The sequence below is a fragment of the Talpa occidentalis genome, unplaced genomic scaffold, assembly GCF_014898055.3.
Source record: "Talpa occidentalis isolate TD23 unplaced genomic scaffold, MPIMG_talOcc4v2.1 talOcc4.11, whole genome shotgun sequence".
Lineage (NCBI taxonomy): Eukaryota > Metazoa > Chordata > Mammalia > Eulipotyphla > Talpidae > Talpa > Talpa occidentalis.
The window spans coordinates 5,804,520-5,829,968 of record NW_023601104.1 but is presented as its reverse complement, the minus strand read 5'-3'; the positions used below and the strand labels follow the sequence as shown (position 1 = coordinate 5,829,968).

The 25,449-nt window shown below is 36.8% G+C and overlaps 1 long non-coding RNA gene across 4 annotated transcripts; it reads right to left on the bottom strand.

The window, feature by feature from the left end:
* Positions 1-1,540: 1,540 nt before the first annotated feature.
* LOC119238457 (uncharacterized) lies at positions 1,541-25,313 on the bottom strand. Of its 4 annotated transcripts, none has more exons than XR_005123579.2 (5): positions 24,958-25,313; positions 24,286-24,400; positions 23,324-23,417; positions 19,866-19,946; positions 1,541-4,490 (listed from the first exon to the last, which is right to left on the bottom strand). It is a non-coding gene; the product is annotated as an uncharacterized LOC119238457 (long non-coding RNA). The 4 variants fall into 4 exon arrangements; XR_008553788.1 differs by having other exon boundaries at positions 24,286-24,387; XR_008553796.1 differs by lacking the exon at positions 24,958-25,313 and adding an exon at positions 21,063-21,171 and having other exon boundaries at positions 24,286-24,946.
* Between the last annotated feature and the right edge of the window lie 136 nt (positions 25,314-25,449).

The window sequence follows — 25,449 nt, the reverse complement described above, 5'->3', positions numbered from 1 at the left end:
TTCCTTACACCCTGGAAGCGAAATGAAGTCTCTCACACACCTGACTCTCCTTGTGAGACCACCCAAGCTCTAATGCATACGTTTCTCTCCCCCTTTACCCACCCTCCTGGGTAAAGGCAGAATTGCCACGTCCCCCTTGGACCTGATTGCTAGGCAACACTCAGCCATGTGAATTTGTCACTTCTGTTTGGCGCAAATTTCAATTTCACCTCCAACTGTAACAACACTGCTCGATATATTTTAGATGCCACTGTGGTTGGATGGCATCCCAGGAAAGATGTGAAGTGCTACTGCCAGGAATGAATGATTGGCATTGGGTAAAGCAATTCTCTGAACTCAGCCTTGGCATACCATTAATTGTTAAGTCTGTTCTGCTACCACCAACCTCTTGTCAGAATCATGTCTATTGTAAGTCTTTGCGACGAGAGTCCAAATGGTAGAGCTCTCTCCCTCTGTAAGATCTGAATCATGTCGATAATGAAGTAGTGGATTTCTCAGCTCACAACATATTACTTCTTCCTACTTTCATCTATTGGCTGCACTTTCATGTGCAAAGAAAAATAGTTCCACATTTGAATATTACTGAGCTAAGAGCTGCTGCGTGCCAATTCAGGTTCTGGCCCCGCATAAGAGATTTACCTTCCCTTTGGTTTCTTCATCACAATCTGCTTTCATTCATATTAACAATTAAAGGCTGCTATGAGGAAAGAAGTGATTACTGGAAGTAGATAAAATTAATGCTAAATGTACTCTGCTGGTAATAAATATGTAATATTTGACGTGTAGAATTTGCATGCTGACATTAAATCAGAAAACACACAGTATGGAAAGAATTATAAATTTTGAATAAATATGGACCATTATGGCGAGATAAAACGTAATCCTCCAACCCTCCACCTACTGTGACCAATGTTTATATATGCTCTATATGTTATCATTGTCCTTAAAGACATACTCAATTGCCTAGCAATCTACCTCAAATACCCTTATACTACACAATTGCTCAATCGACTCTAAAGATGCTACAACGTGGAAAGCTTTCATTTCTGTGTTGTGTGTTAAATAATGGTGAAAATAGTAAATCTGTTTTGATTCCCCTACAGCCTCCCATCCACGAACTTTTCAGTCAATTGATTATTTTTTTCCTCAAATCAAAACACCCTTAGAAAGCTTGAAAATATTTTCCTGGAATGAGTCTAATTAAATAGGAGTCAGTCAGCTATGAGTAAGAATAGTATTTCAGGCTTTACTTGCATTCTCCCTGATTCATTGGAAACAAAAGGAGTTTCTGTAACAGTGTGAATGAACCATGAAGTGTGCATGTTCTTTTAAGAAAGGCCAAGGGTGCAGTTCTATTTTCTTAGCTCTGCTTTCATATTTATGTGTCTCATTTCCAGCTCATTGCTGATGCCTCAGTTGCGCTATCCATCACCACTTTTATCCTCCTTGTTCCTCAAAAAGAACATAAAATCCTTTTTTATGTGGTGGTAATATTATTGCAAATAAAAGCAAATACCAAAATCTTTATTAGTCTGCCAAAATAATAAACTATTTAATAAAAGCATGCTGTAAAAATAAGGTCATTTGCATCACTCAAGTTACTCGCAGGAAATACAGAGAATTATTGGTCAAAAAAGCACAAACTGACAGCAATTATTTCTGTTGTTCATCCGATGCACAGTGCCACAGGGTTAAAATTTGGTTAAAATTTTGTTAATATTTTGAATATTTTCTGAATTTAAATGCCTATAATATTGCTCCAAACTGGTTGCACATTCGAAAATGGAGGAGGGGGCCAAGATCTAATTCTCACAAAATACCGATGACCTCTTTGTTAAAAAAAAGATTTTTTGGTGAGGGGAAAGAACTAGATTGGTCTCTCGTTGATACCTTTTGCACAAATGTGGAAGTTGACCCCCTGATAACCTTGATATTCTAAGATTTATTGCCTAAGTTTTTACCATTTTAATATCCAATTTTAATTTTATTTGTTTTGGATTTGTGTCCATACTTCAGCTGTTTAATTTTTCCTTCCATGTATTTACCTTTTGAATGTCTGTATGCATACCACTAGAAGATGTTTTATTTGAGAAGGTTAGTTTAACAGTGAAAGTTAACAATACATGTACTATTTTTAAGCAAATATCCGTTTGATCTTTTAGTCTGTTGTAACAAAATCCACCAATTCTTTTTTCCTTGCAATTTCTATCCGGAGCTGACAGATTTGCAAATATATTATTGGTATGTTTGGAATATAGCAAAATCAGTAACACAGTGAGGATTTAAATATCATTAGTGCAGTCCTAACAACCTTGTACATAGGTTGCCAAAAACAACCTATATATAAGTTATTAAAAAAAAAACAAGCATGACAATGAAGCCAATACAAATATTTTTAAAACCATATATTACGTACTTACACTTTTAAAATCAATAAAAGCTCTTCAAACTCCAGTTATCACTATTTCTTACTTTATAAAGTCTTTTGTCTATGATTGTTTGCTTTGGACCACAAATTAGTCATCACCAGCTTTACTGACATCAGGTTAGCCTAAGAAAATGAGGTACAATTTCTATACCATGGAATGATCCTTAGTACTAATTCAACTGTGACAATTTGGACATGTGAAATAATACTTTTAGAGGGAAATAAAGGCATTAAATCCATGTAGTATGTGTTATGACCTGACTTGTGTCTGCTACCTCACTTCATATATCAAAGCTCAGCTCCTTAGTACCTGCGAATGTAACCATACTTGGACACAGGAACTTTAAAGAAGTCACCAAGGCTAAGTGAGGTCTTGAGTGGGTGCTATCCCAAGCTGCCCTTATCCTTCTAAGGAGAGAGATTTGGACCCATGAAGAGACAACAGAGGTGCACACTCACAGAGAGAAAACATTTGCAAACCAAAAATAGAGGCCTTGGAGGAAACCAACGCTCCTGGCCCCTTGACTATAGATTTTCAGTTCCCAGAGCTGTAAGAAAATAAATTTTCTGTTCTTTAAGCCACCTGGTCTATGGTTATTTTCTTATGGCAGCCCTACCACACTAATATACTATGTAAGTAGGAATTTTTAAAAATCTTTTTCTAAGACTGAATAAAATAGAATATTTATTTATAGAATATTCATTTTGCCTACTATCCAGGCATACCAAAGACACACAATCCAACTCACTGTGAATAATGCAATCTCATGGCAGAACAAAAATCCTGCCTAGCCCCTAAATCTGCTTTGTCACACAGATGTAGTCTGAAAATTTTCCTTCATATTTGAAAGTTCTCGTCTCTTAAATTCTTAATCTGGGATTCATAGGTCCACAAAAGCCTCTTTGTCTGTATTATATATTACATTTTGGGAACTCAGCATATAGTCATTGTAATGAGGGGAAGAGAGTCATCCATAAAAGTTAAGCAGTACTTAAATTTTAGGGGCACTGTTTCTATCTGATCAATTAGTAGGCAACAGAGATTATTCCCTGACGGAAATAAAATCTAATGCCCTGTAGTTTAATAAGTGCAGCTGGAAAATGAGATATTATCACCAAATGAATGATCTGGCTGGTCCAAAGCAAGATGTTTGATTCAATGGAGAAAGTCATGAAAATTTTGTGAGGGATACACCATTTTTTTCCCGGTCACCAAATGTTTTCTAAGACAGTTTACTAATTTGTAGTATTCACGCCTATAAGGACCACGTAAATTCTAAAGTATCTGTAATATGGTAGTTCAAAGGAAAACATTTACAAATGTGGCTAAGTCCACTCTATGCAGAGAAGGACTGAGATTAAATTTCTAATTTGGGCCAAATGTTGTGTCTTAGTGACACTGTAAAATATTAACAGTTCCTAGAAGATCACAGTTCATCCTTGATATCATCCATAAGATGTAAAGAAGCACTCCTAATATAGAGCTGACATCTCCCTACTATTGCTTGATGAATATGCAACTATGGGGTTATCTAAAATCTTCTTGCCACTATCCTTCTGGATTTACCTTAAGGCATTACACTCGGGGAAAAGAAATCTTGTGTGAAAGACTCAAAAGAGTTCATCCATAAAGTCTCCATGATGCTGTTTTTTAGTCGAGCTCTCTCCTAAGGAACATGCACTGACTAGACATAACAGAAGGAGGTACATCTTTCACTCTCTGCCTGCCCATTCATCTCAATGACCCATTCTTGCCATCTTTCTGTGGAGATTTAGTGTAGATCTGCAAGGTGGGCATCAGAAAGGCCTAACAAAATACAATATTTATTTTGGTCAACTCTACTATCCAGGCATATCAAAAAGAAGCACCATACAAAATCAGTATCCCTCAGATATGAAGCAGGCAAAAGAGGTAGCCCTCGGCTTCTCGTACCAGTAATTGCCGAAGTCTTTTAAGGGAGAGGCCGATAATTTTGAAGTCCAGCATGGAGGAATCATGTGCTGTTCCCTTTTCAAGCAGCAAGTGGAGACTTAAATTCTCAGAAGCATTTGATAAAGAAACCTATGGAGTAAGGATTGAAATTCTTACTACTGAAAGTAATGTGAAATTCAGAGCTTTACTATCTATTTTTAAATATAAGACAATTTTTAGCAACTATGGGGCTTTTTATAAATTCAATTCTACATGGAGGAAACCAGCCCAAAGATGATTAAAAATCTCAAAGCTCATAATATACCCAGGAATCAAACCTGGATTTGCCTGGCTCAAATGTCAGTACTTTTCTACAACACCAAGTGTTTGCTACCCGACACCTCTACTTCTTGGCAGGTCTTTATCTTGGCAGGTCTTTATCTCTATATTCAATATGGTCACCTAAGAAATACCATCATACCTAAGGTAAGTAAATCAAAGAGTGAATGTTTGAGGTGGTAAATTAAGAATAGAAAGAAAACTAAAAGGATCTCTGCTTAAATGCCCTTAGCTCTGTCTATACAGTTAAAATCAAACAATTGTGGATATACAGTGTGTGGGGAGGTGGAAAAACTCTATCAGTTTAAAAAATACTAGCAAATAGATCCACAGTCTGACTGTGTAAAACAGATAATCATACTCTCCCATACCTATTTCATTGCACAGTACATGCTCAATAATAAAGTAAGGAAAAGATGGTAGGCATTATACTAATTTCCTATTAACCTCAAACTTAGTGGCTTACATCAACACAAATGTATTCTTTTTGAGTTCTAGAGGACAGATGTACAAAATCAGTTTTGCTGAACGAAAATCAAAGTGTCAACAGGACCATGCTCCCTCCAGAGGCTTTTTTTTTTATATATAAGATTTATTTATTTATACAAGCACTGGGTACAGTCAGAAGCACGGGAGGGTAAGAGAATTCACCAGAGCCAGAGCGGGGAACAGAACAGGCAGACTGAATGAAATACACTGCTGAGGAGAGCAGCGGGTGAAACAGGAGAGGTCTGCACACCATGTGGTACCATCGCTGGTGGTCAGGGATCAAACTGATGCGGCAGAGGCTGCGGGCAGCTTCGCAGCCCAGAGCTCAACCACTGAGCCACCAGGGGAGGCCCATCTCTCTCCAGAGGCTTTAAAGAGGAATCTGTTTCCTTAGTTTTCTCAGCTTCAAGAGCTGCAATCCTTGTGTTCTTTGGCTGGTAGCTCCTTCCTTCATCTTCAGTTGTGAGGAAAGGACCATCTTCCTTTCGTCTTCACATGGCCTTCTGTTTGCAAATCTTCCTCTATCTTCTTCTTATAAAGACACTTGTAATTACATCTAAAGTCTGAGTAATTTAGGAAAATCTCACCATTGCAAGAGACTTAATCACATCTGCAGAGATCTTTTTGTCATAAAAAGTAATGTTCACAGGTTTGAGATATTAGGACCTACCAGATATCTGGGGGGATACTATTGTAGCAATCATACAAAACCCTTCTTTATTAAGGCATGAAAATGAAACACTAATTCTGGTATTGTAGGCAATTCCAGCATTGTAGGCAAAAATCTATATACTATTAAGAGCAAGGCAAATATTTATTGTGTGTCTGTTTTGGGCCAGCCACAGCTTTAAATATTTATACATACTATATAGGCTAATAGCAACAACAAAGCCCCCCAAAAAACAAATTATGAGATAGGGTCTTTGTAATTTCTATTTTTCCCCATTTTTCAGGAAGGATAGGTCTGCTGTGCCATGTGTGGGTTAGCTCCCTGGCCAGGGATCGAACTCAGTTCATAGCAGTGATAGTGCTGGGACTCAACCTCAAGGCCACCAGTGTGTAATTTCTTTTTTTTATTAAAGATTTATTTATTTATGCATACAAGAGCTGGGGTACAAGCCAGAGGTGCAGAAGGGTGAGAGAATTCACGAGAGACAGAGTGGGGAGAAGAACAGGCAGACGGACTGAAAGCACTGCTGAGGGGAGCAGTGGGCAAGTCAGGAGAGTCTGCCGTGCCATGTGGGTAGCTCCTTGGCTGGCCGGGAATCGAACCAGTGCTGCAGAGGCTGCGTCCAACCTGCTGTGCCACCAGGGAGGCCCACCAGTGTGTAATTTCTGACTTTAGCAGAACCTCCACACTACTTTCCATAATGACTACACCAATTTACATTCTCTCCAAGGAGGCACGAGATAGACAGCAGACCTAGTCACACCATATCTGTTGTTAGCCAACTCATGAATTGCTTGTTTTCATTTAAGTCTTCCCTGAATGTGTTCCTCATAACTTTTAAAACTTCTTTTCATACTCTGTTTTCAATGGCCCCTTATAGGCTTACAGAGGGAAATCTGTTTCCCTTGTTCTTATAGGTCACCCATGTTCTTGTTTTTCTTTGTAGCAAGGGAGGGAAGGTGAACAAAAACAGCTCTGTCATTTAAGATCTTTTACACGCATTCCCTCATGTTTGGAATGTTCTCTAAAACTTAGCAATATATGATGTTGTATGGAGAAAAAGAAGATTCTCCTTTTTTCCCTCTAGTTTCTTTTCTGGAGTTTTAAAGAGCACACCTTAATTAATAGAAAGTTGATCTTGAAGACTAAATGGAATGTTAAAATGATCTCAAATCCACTGGCAAGGAGTATAAGGCTTTATTTTGTTTAGATAGGTTTTGAATTAGTCCAAGCACATAAGATTTATTATGTTGTTGGATGATTTCCCTTGTAACATTTTCAGATATCATTGTCCTGGACACTTCAGCTTATCCAAGTGGAATGACCCTAACGGTGACAGTTTCATATACTATACCATGTAGGAGGGAGAATGCTTTTCAGCAGACTCTGGCCTTTTAGCACCTCAGCCTATAATACTATTAATGGTTTGATTTCTCTCTATCCCAAACAAAGAAATAAATATATCAAGGTAATTTTATGCATAAAGAAGATTATCAAGAAAGAACATCTTAACGACATGGTGCAAATTGGTTGTGGCGAGCGAACTGATAGTTGGTCAAGTCACATTCAAGTGGAACTACAGGAGGAGGTTGATTTAACTTTTATAACTATGAACAAGACTGAGAGCTGATAGTACGAAGGGAAGTCAATACACAGTCTAACCTTATGAAATTTAGAAGTTAATACAGTGGTAGAAATCCATGATATAATTAAAGAACTAAGACATTGTAGCTGTCCTTCAGCTTGCAGGACAATATAGATCTTGAGACTTAAAGACACACACATATGCAGGAGATGGGAACAAAAATCTGAAAGCATAGCCCTTATGACTTAACTTTAAGATGATTTTTAAAGCTTTTTAATTAAAAAGTTATTGAAGAAGTAATATCTCAAATAGAACAGGGAGTACGTTCCTCAAATGACTTAGCAGTTTTCAGTAGCATCAACTGTTGCAGTGAAAACAAAGATTTCTAATCTTAGAACTTGGCAGGTGAGTGAGTAACAGATTTCTCAATATTATGTTTTGATTTTTGAGAAATAAATGGATTTGTGATACTTTTCCTTTTTCCTACTCCACACTCAGTCATATATTTTATTACCCACTTGGGAGGTTGATTACAAATACCTTTAACTAAAAAGAATTCTTGATTCCCTATTAACTGAATAGTTTCCTAGACCTTTTGCCTCTTCTGGGATCAGTAAGGTAGGGCAAGTGAATATTATTGAATATGCTGATATTAAGATATATGTGGGACTGCACATGTGTGTGTTTAAAATGGAAGAGAGAACCTAATTAAGAATTGAAGTTTTTACTGTCAGAGTTTCTTCTTGAACATTATTGGTTTCTGTCACCTTATTAATTTCTCTCAGCTTTTTGATTTTACTGATTGCAAAGGTTGGGAAGAAGGTGCAGAGTTGTTTGAGATATTTTTACACCCAGCAACACACCATCTTAGGTTTCTTTAAGTGCAATGAATGTTGTATTAATGAGGGCTGTTGTCAACGCTGTGCCAATAAAACTGCCAATTAAGACAAGAAAAGGTATTCCTGGAGATTTTTTTAAACATAAATTAGCTAGCTAATTGGGCTATATAAAAATACATTAAAAAATAAATTCCCCACTAACAATTTTTTTTTAAATAGACTGAATTCTAGCAGTAAATTTTACTCTTCTTCATAGTCTCCACACTAGTTTTTGCAAAAATTCCCTTATTCACTTACCTACTATAAGTAGCCATGTGGGCCATGGGAGTAATAAAGACTATGAATTTACTATTCAAGTGTATGTCTCCTGAGGTGAGGGCAGGTAGAGAAAAGACTGAGCAAGTCAATTTTTGAAAATTACTTGCAAGGCTGCTATAACACACTTTACAAAATGAAAACAGATGGTCTTTAGGATTTGCATTATATTGACAGGGAAATCATAACCCAGAACAGTAGAGTATTTTTTTTACTACAGTGGCAAAGGGACAGAAGCCAGCATCGCAGAGAATGTGGTACTCTGCCCTGACAAAGTAAATTGTGAAAATGCCAGATTTCCACAGTATTACATCTTGTAATGAAGTCATCTAATGCAGTAAATCCTTTCAGTTGTCTTTCTTCTGTGGGTCAAAGTTCTTTACTTATTGTACATTAATATTCAGAACACAGTATAGTTTGTTATGAAGTGTTTTTTTTTCCCCTAATTCTTAAATACTTGCAAACACCAACTTCATTGCCCTTGATTATTAACATAAATTTAAAAATGATTAGTAAAAGTCTTTTCATGATACATATGGTTGAAATCAACTTAATTGTTTTGGAATGGTATAAAAAGAACCACACCCTTTGATTCTGGTTATATAAGAGTAAGCCAAATCAGTATGCATTTTGCCTTCATAAACTTGGTAGTACTGTGAAAAACGTACACTACTGTAGCCTTGGTGTCTTCATCTCAGTTAAGTTTCTTTACTTCCTTTCCCAGCAAAAGGGAAAAAAAAAAACTACTTTAAAATTCCCATTTTTCTTTAGAGAGCATTTATTCATTTCTCCCTTATAGTCTCAGGCAAAACCTAAGAGACCCAATGTTTATGTGCCAAACAAGAATTTTCATACGGTTTAAAATATTTTGGGCCTCCCTGGTGGTGTAGGGGTTAAAGTCTCAACACTATCAAGCTATCACCAGCCAATGCTGCATGAGCTCAATCCCCAGCTAAGGATGGTGCAGCAGACCTCTCCTGTCTCACCCACTGCTCCCCTCAGCAGTGTATTTCAGTAGATCTGCCTGTTCTGCTCCCCACTCTGTCTCTGGTGAATCCTCTCACTTACCTGTACCTCTGGCCTACACCCCAGTTTTTCTATGCATAAATAAATAAAAATAAATCTTTCAAAAAATATTTTGTTTTCTTTCATATTATTCAAACAAGGTCCACCCAATCACCATTAACTTAATCATCTACTTTCATCACTTGCCCACTATGTTAGGCACTAGGACTAAGACAAAAAATAATATTTAATTTCTTCCCTTATAAGACGTGTATCATTCAAGGTGCTAGCTGAGAAACAGAGAATCTTATGAACAGACCATGTGTAGAGGTGCGGGTGGAATTGAAGAATGACAAGGAACATTGAGGTATGCAGGGACAGACAACGGTCAGAATCCTAAACCACTTCTAGACCTAAAGAAGGAAGTGAAGAAAATGGTATTACCATACATAATACCAATACTGGGGCTAGGGTAGCTGAGCCATAAGGCAGAAAAGTGCAGCCATGGCTGAACCATGAGGGAGCAAGAGGAGAAGCATCCCTACTTCTCTTTCCCTGTTTATTTCCCTGCCTGGTCTCCAACTGGCAAAACCCAATAGAAAGCCAAAGGGCAAGAGTCTGAATGATGTGGTCTAGTGGAGACTCACACAAGAGCAGAAAAAGACAGAGAATGAATTGGGGGTAGGAGAAGCAGTCTTAAGGTGATTCCCAATGATCCCTGCCTCCTGGTATTCATTCCCTTATACAGTACCCTTCTGATGAACAGAATATGACAAAAGTGATAGAATTCCATAAGGTTCCATCCTGACTTCCATCTGCAGTTTCCTCTTGTTCTCACTTCTTCAATCTAATGAGCTGCCATGTATGAGCGGCCCTATTCAGGGTCTCCTGCGGTAAGGGCATGAGAGGATACTCCAGCCTAGCTGGGAACTGAGGAACTCAGCCCAATAACCCATAAGAAACTGAATCATGTTGATTGCGTGTGAGTGTCTAGAGATGGATCCTTCACCGGTCAAGTCTTTGGATGAGGTTTCAGTCCAGTGAGAGAACCTGAGCCAGGGACTCTAGCTAAGCCATGTCTTGATTTCTGACTCCCAAAATTGTAAAATAATAAGGGGTTGTCATTTTCAGCCACTAGATTTGGGCAGCAATTTGTTATACAGTAATAGATAACTAATACATGTGGAGGGGGGAATAGAGAATGACCAGCACAGTTCACCATGTTTGCCTCACATCACTTAATTTTTTCCATCCATCATATGATGAAACTTTTTTCCATACCCAAAAGTAACACTAAGTCCCATTTTCTATCCTATAATTGAGTGATTTCACTTCCTTCACGTCCTTTCCTAAAACTTAAGTTGCAGTTAACCTCCCATCAGGACTTTACATATTCAGTAGCAGAGAAATCTGGCCTAATATTCTCACTTCTCTAAGCCATCAAGTTTCCTTTTCTACATTATGACAGGGAAGTCCTATAATATCAACCTCATTGGGCCACAAGCAATTCTGGAGCACAGGCTTCCATTAACTGGTCAACTGATAGCCCCACTCCCAACTGTTTTATATAAAATAATAAATCTCAAATGCTATTAGAGGTCACATACACCCCTTTCGCATATTCCAATACTTCTCAAAGTTTATCACACACCAGAACCACTTGAGGATTTGTTCCAGGCCCCATGCCCTAGAATTTCTGATTCATTAGGTCTCTGATCGAGTTTGGAAATTTGTACTTCTAACAAGTTCTCAAGTGATACTGACACTAGCTGATAGAATGACTGCACTTTGAGAACCACTGGCCTAATTCAATCTTAACAGTTCACTCACTGCAACTAAATTTCTTTAGAATTCAATGTCCAATTCTTAATTATACAAACTGGTGAGATGATTGAATCCCTGATCAGTTCTTGCAATTTTCTCTCAGGTTATGTTAGAATTTAATTCTCAGTATGGCCTGGAGGCAATAAAGATGGTGGTAAAGTATGGGGCGTGGTTATCTTTCAGAGAAAAGATATCCCCTCCAGAATTAACTGCTACAAATAAAGTAATTGAAAAGTTTCTCTGAAATGAAACATTGGCTTTCCAGAGAGAGGGAGAGAGAGCTGCTTCCTCTCTTAAAGGAGGTTCAAGAAGATTTGGAAGTTCTAAGTTTTCAATATCATCTATGCCTGCCTCAATGCCCTCATGCCAAATCTTAGGTTTGACTTTTTCCCAACAGGTACCTGAACAAAAGAAATGTGAATTCTTTTGTGGAGCCAACACTAGGCAATCTTGCTTAAAACTTTCATAGAAATTTTCTGATAATCTTTTTTATGCTTCGACTTAAGAGTTTAAGCACTAAACTTATCTTTTTGTTTTCGTAAGCTTTACAACACAGAGATAGTTCATCATGCAATCTTTTAATCACTATTGTTCAAAAAAATCACCATTGTTGTCATCATGATCAAATACTACTATCATATGATCTCCTAATGCCTTGCCCAAGGGGACACTCCATTCAATATCAATACCAGTGATAATCTGAGTAATTGTATTGTAACCACAAGCTATGAATTACAGTTTATGACTCTGAATGATCTACTCAGTAAACTTGTTCAAATTGAGTCACCTCATTTTTTTGCATACCAACATGATCTCTCAGTTGTGTCCCCAACTACTTTACATCTCAATGTTCATCACAGGCGTTCAAAATGTGGTTTAGCAGTATGGTAGACCCCTGCTTTAGGATGGGTTCTTTATAGGATCAAATCTCTTTACAATGAGTCCTTTCTATCAAAATATAAATTACTTTATGATTTAATATATTATGACTGATGCCAACTAGACCATGTGGGTGGGGCATTTGAATAAAAGTTAGTACATGAGCCAATCACTGTGTATTTTTCAATTTGGTGACCTTTTGTCATACAGGCCCATGGATATTTTTAGTAAAGAATGATTTTTTTTTGATTTTTAATCTTTATCCTTTCCTATAAGTGAATTACATAAATATATGTGCTAAATTGTAACCATGGGGTCTAAAGAGCATATTAAAAAGAAAATTTCAATTAAATGGAAACAAGAAATAATAGAAAAGTACAATGATAGTTATAAAAAGTTAACCAATATGAAAATTTGTTTTTGCCTACCTACTTTATTAGAGAACTCTGTTATTCTGAAATAACCTTTTCCAATTTAAGATACTTATTTTTAATTTCATCATTTTAATGTTAATAAAAATGAAATTCAGTATTTTTGTTTGAGTGTATAAGTCTTCATCTTAGATAAGCTTAATTACATGCCAAAATTTTCAAATTAAAGCATCTTAGAATGAATTACACCATATCAATGTCTTATTGGGTTGACATCATAGAATGGATTAGCATTGTAAAGCAGGTGGGTCTACTGTGTTTAATATAAATGGCTTAAAGGCTCTAATAACAATAGTCAGTGACTAGACAACTTGAAGTAAAATAATTTCCTAGAGAAAAATCAGAAATGCAGTGTTAATTTAGAATCCAGATTACCTTTCTTTAAATCTCTATGTCATTCATTCTTTTACTCATCAATCATTTTTAAGCACTTCCTATGCATCAAACAAACCAGAACTGGAACTACTGAAATTAGGAGATCTGTTGGTCCCTTTGTTTGTTCCATCAATCATCCTTCTATGCCTTGCTCTGTACCCCAAGGGGCTGATCTCTAAACCATATCAACAGTTTTCCTCACCTTCTGACCTGTGAGATTCAGTGGGAGGCACTGACAGTGTTACAGGGCAGCGAGAGGGGTACCCCAAAACCTCCCCTTTTCCTGGGAACCACCCTGTTACAATTGGAGATGGTAAGCAGATGCAGAAAGTGATTTGGGTATTTAAAACAACCCCATGGCCTCTAAATTTCAGTGGCCTTTAAAATCTCAATGGTTTGCAACAACAAAGGTATATTTCTCAGTCATGTTAAGCGTATCCCAAATAGCTGGGCACTCTGTTTCAGAACCTGGGGTGTGGTAGAATAATGGCTGAATGACTGTCCATCTCTTGTCAGAGGGACAAGAGAACCAATGAAGAAAAGACAACCAACGAACCTGGGGTTCTTAGAGGTTCTTTTGGGAAGTAATTTCTGTCACTTCTGCTCACTTCATTAACCAAAACAAACCACATGATCATTAAGTAGAGACTGATGGTCTCTCAGAGGGAACATCAAAGAGAAGGAAAATAGAAAATCTGATTAACAGTTGAAAAAAAAGTGGCCATATCTATCAGAAAGGATCTTGCCAATTGATGGAAATCAACTAGTCTTGAAGCCTTGATGAGTGTTAGGAAACAAAAGTCTTTTCCATGATATAGAAAATTAGTGTTGGGTTTTTAACAAGGTCTAACTGATAGAGGCAAAATTTTTCATTTATTCACACATTAGTATTCTGCAATGATAGCATTAAATATTTCAATTGCTTGACAACAACTATTGCTCATTTCAAAAGATAGCAGAATTAAGGACATAAAAATTTCCTTTTGCCTCAGAGGGAAAGAGCCAGTGATTAAGACAAAGAAAGAAAATCCTATAAGCAAATCATGTAGGCTAATTTATTTATTCTTTATTATTTTATATCTCCATTTTTTATCTTTAAAAATATTTGAGGGCATTTTAAAGAATGATTCTTCCTAATTATTTTTACTATTTTTAAAATATCAAATTAAATTAATACACATTAAAATCTTTCAAAGAATTTCTTAATCTGTAAAAAAGGTGCACTTTTCCAGGTCAAAACACGAAATTACATCCCCTTGCTATAACAATTCTGTTAACATTATGTGTATACAGGTATAAACAAAAATTAAAGGGATTAAAATTAATGCTTGCAAGGAAATACAGAACTCTTTTTTATATTTCTAGAATTGTAATACTGACTATGTAATGAATCATTTTAAATATTTATCACTTATTATTTATCCCAAATATCTACCATTATTTTGATTCCATGGATATTTATATAGTAAACTTTGCTTGCCTAGGAATGCTACCTAGTTCATGTCTACGATTTTTTATATTAGATAAATTAAATCACATAAACTATATGTTCTCCTTCCTCACACCTTGTTATTAAATATCACTTATTCTTCATGTATGAGCACATGCTCAGATACCTAGGTGAGAAATAACAAACAACATTATAATTATATATTTACATAAGTCAAATTACACATTACTAAACCTAATAAAGATTTTAACCTATTGGGTTCTACAAAAAGAGCAAAACCACAGAAGTCTTACTGATGAACTACAACTCCAAAGACAAAGTAACTACAATTAAAATGTTGTTCTTATCAAATGCTAATCTGTTACTCTAATTGTAATGAAAAATTTCCGAATTGAAATTCTCTTTCTTTCAATAAGCTAATTTTTCCAGCCATTTCAAATTGCTTGACTTGAGAGAAATACAGGTTTTTCCATTTAAATAAACTAGTTTATTCAATGCTGCCTGTTGCTCAAGTCACCATTTAGGATTTAGTTTGTTGGACTTTTCAATTAATCTAATTACTCAAAAATACATAGCTAGACAGAGAAGGCTATTCATAAGCTGTTACCAGAGCCATGAAATATTGCTATGAATGTCTGTAGGTTATATATGTTCCATGATGAAAAAGAAATGACAGATGAACATGATATTTATGATGCTCCCAATATTTTGAAAGCTGTAGCTGACTAGTTTCAAATGAGTGATTTAGAGTCCGGGGCATTTAAATGTTTGGATAATATTTTTCAGGACTAAAAATAGGTCTAACATTGAGCCTGATGTCATCACATTTTACAGAGAAGTTCTTGAGGCAGAGAATCAGTGGTTGAATATACGTTCTCAACATTTCTTGCAAAATGTTCTTTTCCAATGATCTTCTCAAAAGAAAAATTTTTAATGGATTATTATTACAGTTCTAGAAATTCAGAATGTATGAGAATGTCATCTCTTTTTCAAAACTGTAGAGCAGACAATTTCATGAATCTGAAACTTAGGTTTCCTGACTCCAGTCAGATTATGAGTTCTAGTCCCAGTTCTGTCACAGTCAAACACTAATTACCTGATACATCAGTGTTTCTATTTCTTCATTTGTAAATTGAAAAAAAAAACATTTTCTTCAACTTGTTTCATAGGGCTATTATTATATTATATGAAACAGAACTTGTTAAAATAATTGGAGCTTGAAAAAAGAAAGATGAGTCATAAATCAATGCTATAATTTTACAACACTATATATCCCTCCAGACCAGAAACTTTTTCCTAAATAAGAACAATGAACATAATTAATAGGAACAGACTTTGAAAGATAAATCTGAGTATCTTTGAATATCAATTTTCACTTTTAAACTATAAAGATCTTACAATTTAATGAGAAACATCTGGCATAGAAATTGGAATTGAAAACAAATATTAGTCTTATTTCCAACATTGTTACATTAAATGGATAACAACAAACATCAAAAATAAGTTTATCATCCATTTCCAATTACTGAGACAACCCAAGACTAGACTCTATGAAACCTGATCGCTGATTAGGGTAGGATAAGAGAGAAGGGAAAGTTAAGAATTACCTTGGAGACTAAATTGATGGAGGCTGATGTCCTCAAGAAACAGTAAATTAGTAGTAGTGTAACTTGGGTGAATGGGGATAGGAATGTGTATGTCAAGCTACAAGCTTTGACCTTAGTTTTGAACATGCTAGAAATGTTCTTTAAATTTGTTACATTCCAATTATATTTTGGAGGGGCTTTACCTAACCACATTAGCTAGAAATTGAGACCTTGCTATCTTTGAGGAGACCTTAAAATAATCTTTATTCTTTACTATATGGTAGTTAAAAAGAATGAGATACATCTATATGTAGTGAAACAGAATAATGTCCTAGATATATTTGGAAAAACAAAGTACCCAACATGAATATAGTATGCTCCCCTTGGTGAAAAATAAAAGTGATATATGTTTATATATTCCTAAACTCATTCTGGAAAGATACAGAAAAATGGGTAATGTGTTGCCTCACAGGAAGGGATCTGGAGGTTACAAGAGGGAGAGAGACTAATTTTACTCCTTACTCTAAAATCTACATTTTCTGATATGTATATAGCCATTTCAGCTTTCTTTTGAATAATGTTTGCACAGTATATGTCTTTTTCTCATCCTTTTACTTTTAACCTGTGACTTCATTTTAAAGAGAATTTGTTGGAGGCAGGGGAATAACTGCAGCTTGCTTTCTCACTAATCATTCAATCAACATTTATATTGTTGGATTGCAATCTACCATCCTGACTTATTTTTTTTCTTATTTTCTCCTCTGTTCTCCTGCCTTCTTTTAAAGTAGCTGAGCATTTAAAAATGATTATATCTTGTTTTTGGCTTATTAACTATAAATCTTTGTTCCATAATTTTTTTAGGGTTTACATGTGAAGAGATAATGAGGTAATTATGGGTATTGGTATTTTACCAATGAAGGAAAAACATCTTACTGAAAGAACAAATATTTTAGAACCCATATTTGCCTGACTCTAAATTACAAATTAATATTTCAAGTACAGATGTACCAGACTCCAAAGCAAACACAGTAATATTAAGAAAATTATGGAGTAACTTTTCAACTTTGATATAGTAAAAAATCCATAAAAAGACATTTAGGTTAAAAACTGAATTGCTGTTACATTTTAAATTATTGACCATATACATGAAGATTGTCAAAAGGGTCAAATCATAATAGCCAGAATCTGGGAATAAATTCAAGAATCACACTCTCTGAAACAGAATAATGAAGAAATTAGCTACCTATAGAAATTAGATACGTATATCATTAAGGCAAAGCTTCAAAATATTCTGTTGATAATATAAGTGAGTAATGCAAACTTCCTTTCTGGTATTATAACTGACCTGTGCCTGATTGAAACAGACAGGATTTGAAAATACATGTGCCACTTAAGAGGGTTTGGGAGACTTTCACCCCCCTTGCAATTGCTAATACGCCCTTGAAATAAACTCACAACTTAAATAAGAATGGGCTTAATAAAACAGTGCAGTTTTAAGACAATTCCCCATCCTCCACTTTTAACTGTAAAACAACTTTGACATCAAAATTCTAGAACTTTCGGGCCTCCCCCGTGGCGCAGCGGTTGAGCGCTGGGTTGCGAAGCTGCCCGCAGCCTCTGCAGCGCCAGTTCTGCAGCGCCGGTTCGATCCCCCGCTGCTCCCCGGCCACTGGAGGTAGGTTCCACATGGCACGCAGACCTCTCCTGCCGCCCGCTGCTCCCCTCAGCAGTGTATTTCATCAGTCTGCCTGTTCTGTTCTCCGCTCTAGCTCTGGTGAATTCTCTCACCCTCCCGCGCTTCTGATTGTACCCAGTGCTTGTATAAATAAATAAATAAATCTTAAAAAAAAAAAATTCTAGAACGTTCATTATTTGGGGAAAAGAATGAAAACAAAAAAGATGCCCTACCAAATGAGGTAGAGATTCTAGTCCCCTTCAAAGTTTAATTCCTATAGTACTTATTATACTCATCTATATCATATACTCACATAGTCACTTTGAGGAAGGGAATTAATGGAATGATACCATCAAGCCAGCCTTACCAATAGTTATTTTGTTAATTAATTTATTAATAGCATATAATAAATTTGACCAATTTTTAGTGTAATTAGATAAATTTTAGTAACTGCTTTTATCATTTTGATGCTAGCACTACTATCAAGATGTATAACAGCTGCCTCACCCTAAAACGTCTCTGCAAGTCCTTTTGCCCTTGATGACCTCACCTCACCCTGACTCCAGGAAACAATGCTACCCTTTTTAGTATCTGTAATTTTGCCATTTCTAGATTTTCATATAAATGAAATAATTCAAAATATCATCTTTTGTCTTTGACGTCTTTCACTTGGGCTGTTTCAGAAATTCACCCATGTTGCTGTCTGTATTGCCAATCTGCCCCAGGATTGTTTATCCAGTTACCAGCTGATGAAGATTTAGGTTGCTTTCTGTGCTCAGCTATTGTGAATCATGCTGTTATGAACATTTACATACACGCTTTTGCATGGACATGTGTTTGTTTTTTCTCTGGAGTAAATATCTAGCAGTGGAATCACTAGGTCATAAATTAAAGTATGTTTAACTTTGTAAAGTACTGTAAAGCTGTTTTACAAAGAGGCTGTACCATTTTTGCACTCCTATTAACAATGTACTAGAGTGTTTTAGCTGCTCCATACCCTTGATGACTTAGTATTATCAGTCTTTATCACATCAGCTATTCTAGTGGGCATGTACTTGTATGTCTTTATGGTGTTGATGTATCAAGCAAAGTTTTGATGAAGGAGTTACATTTCCAATGTGTGTTTTTCTATTGGTAAAAGAATGAGTTGAATTGCATAATTTCTTCTTCTTAATAATTTCTCCATGATTTTTCACATTGCTTCAACCTAAAGCCTGATGCCTACCCAGAAGACCTAGCCAGAATCAGTAAGGTATCCTACCTCTCTTATCTCCTTTCTTTCACTCTACCAATTGTCTGCTCTTCCAACTATCTACTCCCTTTACAAAAATATGTGTTAATTTTGGAAATTAACATACTATAGAAAAGTCTATAGAAGAAAAATATTCAATTTTACCACACAGAGCATATCACCATCAACATGTTGATGAATTTTTTTTCAGACCACTCTTTATGTAAAATAGTAATAGACTAGGTCACTATAGTGGACAAGTTGATTCTTACAACAACCAAGTGTGATAGATCATTTTTTAATCTCACAATATATAATAAAACTAAAGAAAAGAATGCTTCAATAATTTGTCTCAAATTACAAAGCTTAAAAATTACAAAGCTTGCTAATATTCAAGCTGAAAGTGTCTAACTCCAGAGTGCAAGTACTTAAGCAAAATCCTGCCCTGTCTCACACATGTGGGTGTATTCTTTGTATATTAATGCAATCATAATATATCCCATGTCTATATTTATATGCTAGTGAATATAGGTCTGCATCACCTTATGAAATAATTGCATCTTTTTACTGTATAGCTGTGCAGTGGCGCACTTATTGTCAAGATATACCATGGTACTGAATTTAACCAATCACTTAATTATTGATAGTTAGCTTGTTGTCTGTTTTTCAGTATTGTAAACAACACTCAAGGAACATTCTAGTGTATGTGTCTTTGTATTATTGTCCAATTAACTATTTCCTTAAGGTAAATTCTAGGAATGAGAATGCTTATTTTACATAGATGCACATTAAGGATTTAATGTGTAGTCCCTTCAGAAACAGTTGTACTTACTCTGCAGTAACTGAGAATAAAACTGTTCCTTCCCCCATATTCTTGCCAATGAGTTTTTGTTATTTTTAAATCTTTGCTAACCTGAAAGAAATAATATCACATTGTTATTTCATTTATTTATTAACAGCGCTAAATATTTATTTTTTTTAAATATATAAGAAATGTACACATATTCATCTACAATAGTCAAAAACTATAGGTATTTATATACTGAAAATAGAAGTCCTGTCTTGTATTTTTCTTGTCAGAAGCATCGTTGTAATGGTTTAGCATATAACTTTCCAGAGCTTTTAATATCTACTTACACTTTTATGCATATTAAAATTTCATTTGGTACAATGGAAATATTTTCTGCAGCCTGCTTTTTCTCCTTGAAAATATGTCTTAAAGACCTTTTGGTTTTTCTTTAAGTGTATAACAGTATTTTTCTGTGTGGAGGCACCACAATTCAACTAGTTCTGTTGAAAAAAAATTTAGGCTTATTGGCCTCCCTGGTGATGCAGTTGTTAAAGTCTTAGCACTATGAAGCTATTGCCAGCCACTGCTGCATGAGTTCAATCCTTGGCCAGGGAGCTAACCCACATGGCACAGCAGACCTCTCCTGTCTGGCCTGCTGCTCCCCTCATTAGTGTATATCAGTAGATCTGCCTGATCTGCTCCCCATTCTGTCTCTGGTGAATCCTCTCACCACCTCCCGAACCTCTGGCCTATACCCCAGTTCTTGTATGCATAAATACAAATAAATCTTTAAAAAATTAGGTTTATTACACATAATTTTTTGGTCAGTATCTATTAAATACTCACTGTATGTTCTAGAACTGATAAAACATAGCCCTTGTCCTGATGTGATTTCCATTATGTAAGTAACTGCAGTACATACTCTTATACATTTTAAGTGCAAAATATTTCTGTAGGAAAGGGTATAGCATTTAAAATTTTGATAAACAAATATGTAACAAGTAATTAATAGATATTAGTTGAGTAAAGATCATCTCTAATAAGCAGATATGCTTCACTTAGTGTGCACAGTAATTGCAATTTTTAAAATTAGTTTCCAACATCAAATCAAGGCGTTAACTAAAATGAAGACTTCTGTCATCTCATAAAGACTGGAAAATCTGGTAATGTTAGTTATATATTTTCATGGGACAGCTAGAGTCAAGTAATAAGAATATAACAGTCTGCCATGGTCCTCACCATTCCAAATAGTCTTATATCAGGTCATTTCACTCATTTATGTCACCTGCCTGACTTTCATAGCTTTTGAATGTGTTATTCTCCATTATGGAATAAAGAAAAAACATACCTAAAAGGAACAGAATGACTCTTAGTCTTAATGTTATTTAACAATGATTTCAAACAACATATTACTTCATGTAATATAAAAATTCATGTCTTTCAGAAAAGATTTGTCAGGTTGGAAGCACAGAAAACGGAGATTCAGGAAGTAAATGGTAACAGTATCTTTCCCGCCAATGACATTAGCTAAAATAAGCAGCTAATTACGTGAGAGGCAGGTAGACTATAATACTTACACACAAAGCTTTAGAGCTAGACTACTTGGGTTGAATCTGGTTCTTCCACTTGTTAACACCAAGACTTTGTGAAGCGCACGGCCTGAAGGTTTGTGTCATCTCAAAAATCATGTTTTGAAGCCCTAGACCCCAAATGTGGTGGCATTTGGTGGAGGGACTTTAAGGAAGTAATTAGGTTAGGAGGTTGGACCTTCATGAATGGGATTAGTGCTCTTACAAGAGAAGTTCTCCACCATGAGTAGGTATAGCCAGGGGTCTGTCTGCAAGTCAGGAAAAGAGCTCTCACCAGAATCTGACCACACTAAAATTATTCTGATGTTGGAACTATATGAAACTAAAGAACTGTAAGAAATAAATGACTGTAGTTTAAGTTACCCAGTCTATGGTATTTTTTAAAGCAGCCCAAACTAAGACAGGCAGGTCATTAAACTTGTTTGTGTTCAGTTTCCTCATTGGCAAATGGCAATAACAATGTATCCTACTTCATAGGTGTGCTGAGATATTTAGTTACTATATATAAAACTCTAGAAGACCTCCTCTCCCACCTACACTGTCTTTATTATTATATAGGATCAGACACTCACACCAGGATGCCCTTAAATTTATTCTGCAAATAATTACTTAATTCCATTTTTCCTAAATTCTCATCAGGTATCCTCCCTGTATGACATGACTTTATATGACTTTGTATCTCACTGGTTTGAGATATAAATCCTCTCAGGGTCTCCAAGGAGTAACTACCTGTAGCATTTTTTTTATTTGATTATCTAAGTCTTAATCAATTAGTACATCATCTACATTTGCTGCCAGGAAAGCAGAATTCAGTGACAGCTTGCAACTTTTTATTACCAGCAACAGTGTTTGGCTAGGGATAGTTTGCCTTAAGTAAACTGGCAAGGGATAGAGGTTTTTTTGAGGCTAATTTTCTGTTCACCTGTTTTGTTGACTCCACAAATAATCCATTGCCACTTATATGTAACAGTTTGAGACTGCAGGAAGTGAGTTAAAAATACCTTTGAAAAGTGAATCTATGGCAAGTCGTTTCAACATATTATAACAAGAATTGCTTTAGATTATATTGATATAAAATCTATTAACTTGTTGACATTGATGGGACTGCAATTACCTTTATCTATGTAGGAAACTATGCTTACAGGGGTCTTGCTAAATCAACTTTTCTTGAAACGTGGGCAAATCATTTATAAGCAAATGACTATTGCTAGTTAAAAGTAAGTTTTCCCTATTATCTTGTGAATATACATACTATACTTGCTTGTTGATATCTTAAAGTAAAGCTTATCATAGGGACCAGTTACAAAGAGAAACAAAAACATCAAAATCCTAAGGACACAGTTTTAGGAAGATAATCTCAGTATTTCTCTCCCCAGAAGAGGAGGATTTGAAGAGGTGTTTAAACGTATTTCATCAAAATTACTCAGTATGTTATTTCCTAGTATCTCATGAAAAATGATGGCAAACAGAGCCACAGTAACCCACCTGGTACTGATTTTCTTCATTTTGACTTTCCATGACCTGGATAATCTGATATCATCCAATCCACACAATTTACCCTTTCTTGAATACACCCTTATAACACATCAGTCTGGCCTCCACACTGCTACTAAACACACACATTCCCATGTAGGGAAGAAAAAATTCTTTTCTACTCTTAGAGTTTTTAGCTACGCCTGAGAATTAAACTGACATAATACAGATGAACAGGAAAAAGCATACACATTTTATTAAAATTTCTTGCATGTACACAGAAGCCTTCAAAAGAGGAAACCTAAAAAAAAAAATGGTGAAACCTACACAATTTTATAGATTTTTGCAAAGAGAGGCAATTATGAAAAGTAACTAAACTACGGAGAGGCTAAAGACAAGAATTATTGTAGTAAGGTCTTTTTGTACAAATTTCCTCACCTTGATTCCCTGCTTCCCTATTTTTGGTGATCAGACTGTCTTCTTATCTCCAGGTAGAAGGAGGGCATGTTTCATATGGAGATTTTATCTCCTGCTGTCAGAAATAAAAAGGATGATCAGAGTGTCCTTCTTGCATCTATTGTTTCTAGAGTTCCCTTAACTTAAAATCATCTATATGCCAAAGTAGTGTATTTTGCAGTGACACATTCTAAACTCCTTCACCTGCCTTGTTGCCTTTGTTTGTAAGGTCCACATATTGCTGCTGTTCAATTCCACTCATTTTCAAGCCCTGAGTTTATTATAGCATTTACCATACAGATTCAACTCATGGAACTCTTGCCATATGCATTTCATAACCCATTACTTTAGAAATATGCCCTCTAGTATTGTGAATATTTGTTTTATGTATTTCCAACTAGACTGTAAACACCTTGATTCATTTGATAAATGCACACAAATGCAGAACTTTAAAATTGCATCATGTTAGATGCTGACACTTGGATGTACTAGCACTGTCCACACACCTATACCAACAGGAGTGGGGTTAATAAGAACATTGCAGTATTAAAAAACTGAATGCTTACAATTCTAAACTCTTTACATATATTATCTAACTCACAAAGGATGATGTTTTCTTTCTCTCACATCCCACATCTAATCATATATTTTTTAAAGATTTATTTATTTATTTATTTATTTATACAAGCACTCGGTACAGTCAGAAGTGCGGGAGGATGAGAGGATTCACCAGAGACAGAGCAGGGAACAGAACAGGCAGACTAACAAAGTACACTGCTGAGGGGAGGAGCGGGTGTCAGGAGAGGTCTGAGTGCCATGTGGGACCCTCGCGGGAAGCCAGGAAGTGAGCCCTGCGCTGCAGAGGCTGCGGGCAGCTTCTCAGCCCAGCACTCAACCGCTGGGCCACCGGGGAGGCCCTAATCATGCAATTCTATTGGCGTTACCTTCACAATAGAGGTGGAATCCTCCCATTTCTCGCTAAATTCACTAGCATTATCTTGGTTCCTGGCCCCATCATTTCTCTCCTGGACTCCGGCAAATTACTCCTAGAAGCGTATTCTCAAGAGAACACAATGTAAGTCATATTTCTGTTCAAAACTCTGCAACAGCTAATCATTTCAAGTACAAGACAAAGTTCTTCACGTGCCACATGGTCCGATATATATGATCCTTCTTCCTCCATCGCTAACACTTTATTTCCCACTGTGTTGCTTGTCCTGCTCTAGTCACACTGTCCAATCCTGTTCTTCCACGAACACATGATGCACCTAGAACCCCAGCTGTCGTTTTCCCCTCTGCCTCATATACACCCCCGGCCACATGCACAGGTAACTCCACTCCTTTAAGTGGGCGCAGTTCGCTTCTCCAGCACCTGCCACCTTAACGTCTGTTTAATTCTACCCCTTCCCTTCCAACTCCTTCCCGATCCTCGCAATCTCTTTTTTTTTTATAGCAGGGATTACTTTTTAGCAAATTATATAATTGCAGCGCTTCATACTGTCTGCCTCCCCAACCTCACAAACAGCTCCTGACCCCTGTTTTGCTCAAGGCTGCACCCCGGGGCCCGGAAGCGGGGCTCCAGGTACAGACAGGCGCCCCGGCTCGCCCTGGCTGACCTGCGGGGTCGGCTGTTCTCTCCCGGGCTGCGCTCTTCGGGATGGGCCTTCCCCGACCCCGCCGCTCCTGTATTACACAGGGTCGAAGCTACGGGGAAATCAAAGGTCAGGGGGCGCGCGTCACATTTGGGTTTCGAGGACACAGGAAAATGGAGCTAAAAAAAAAAACACCACTAATCGGTGCAGTTAGTCTCTTAGCGCGGGCTAAAGAAGTCGGGGCAAACTTCCTCTCTTCTGAGGTGACCTTGAACACTTTCCTGCGCAAACAAGCTCGAGGCCACCTGACAACGCGCCCTTCCCGTCTTCTGGCGGCTGCAGCGCCTCACTCAGGTGGGCGGGCCGCGCCCCAACCTGCCTTGCCGGGCCGGGCCAGGCGCGGGGACCGGGCGCCGACATGGCGCAGGCGCGGCTTCAAGTGGCGCGCAGGGTGCGCGCCGGCGGCGGGCGACACGCGGGCGCGGGCGCGGGCCCGGGCGCGTCACAGCGGCGGCG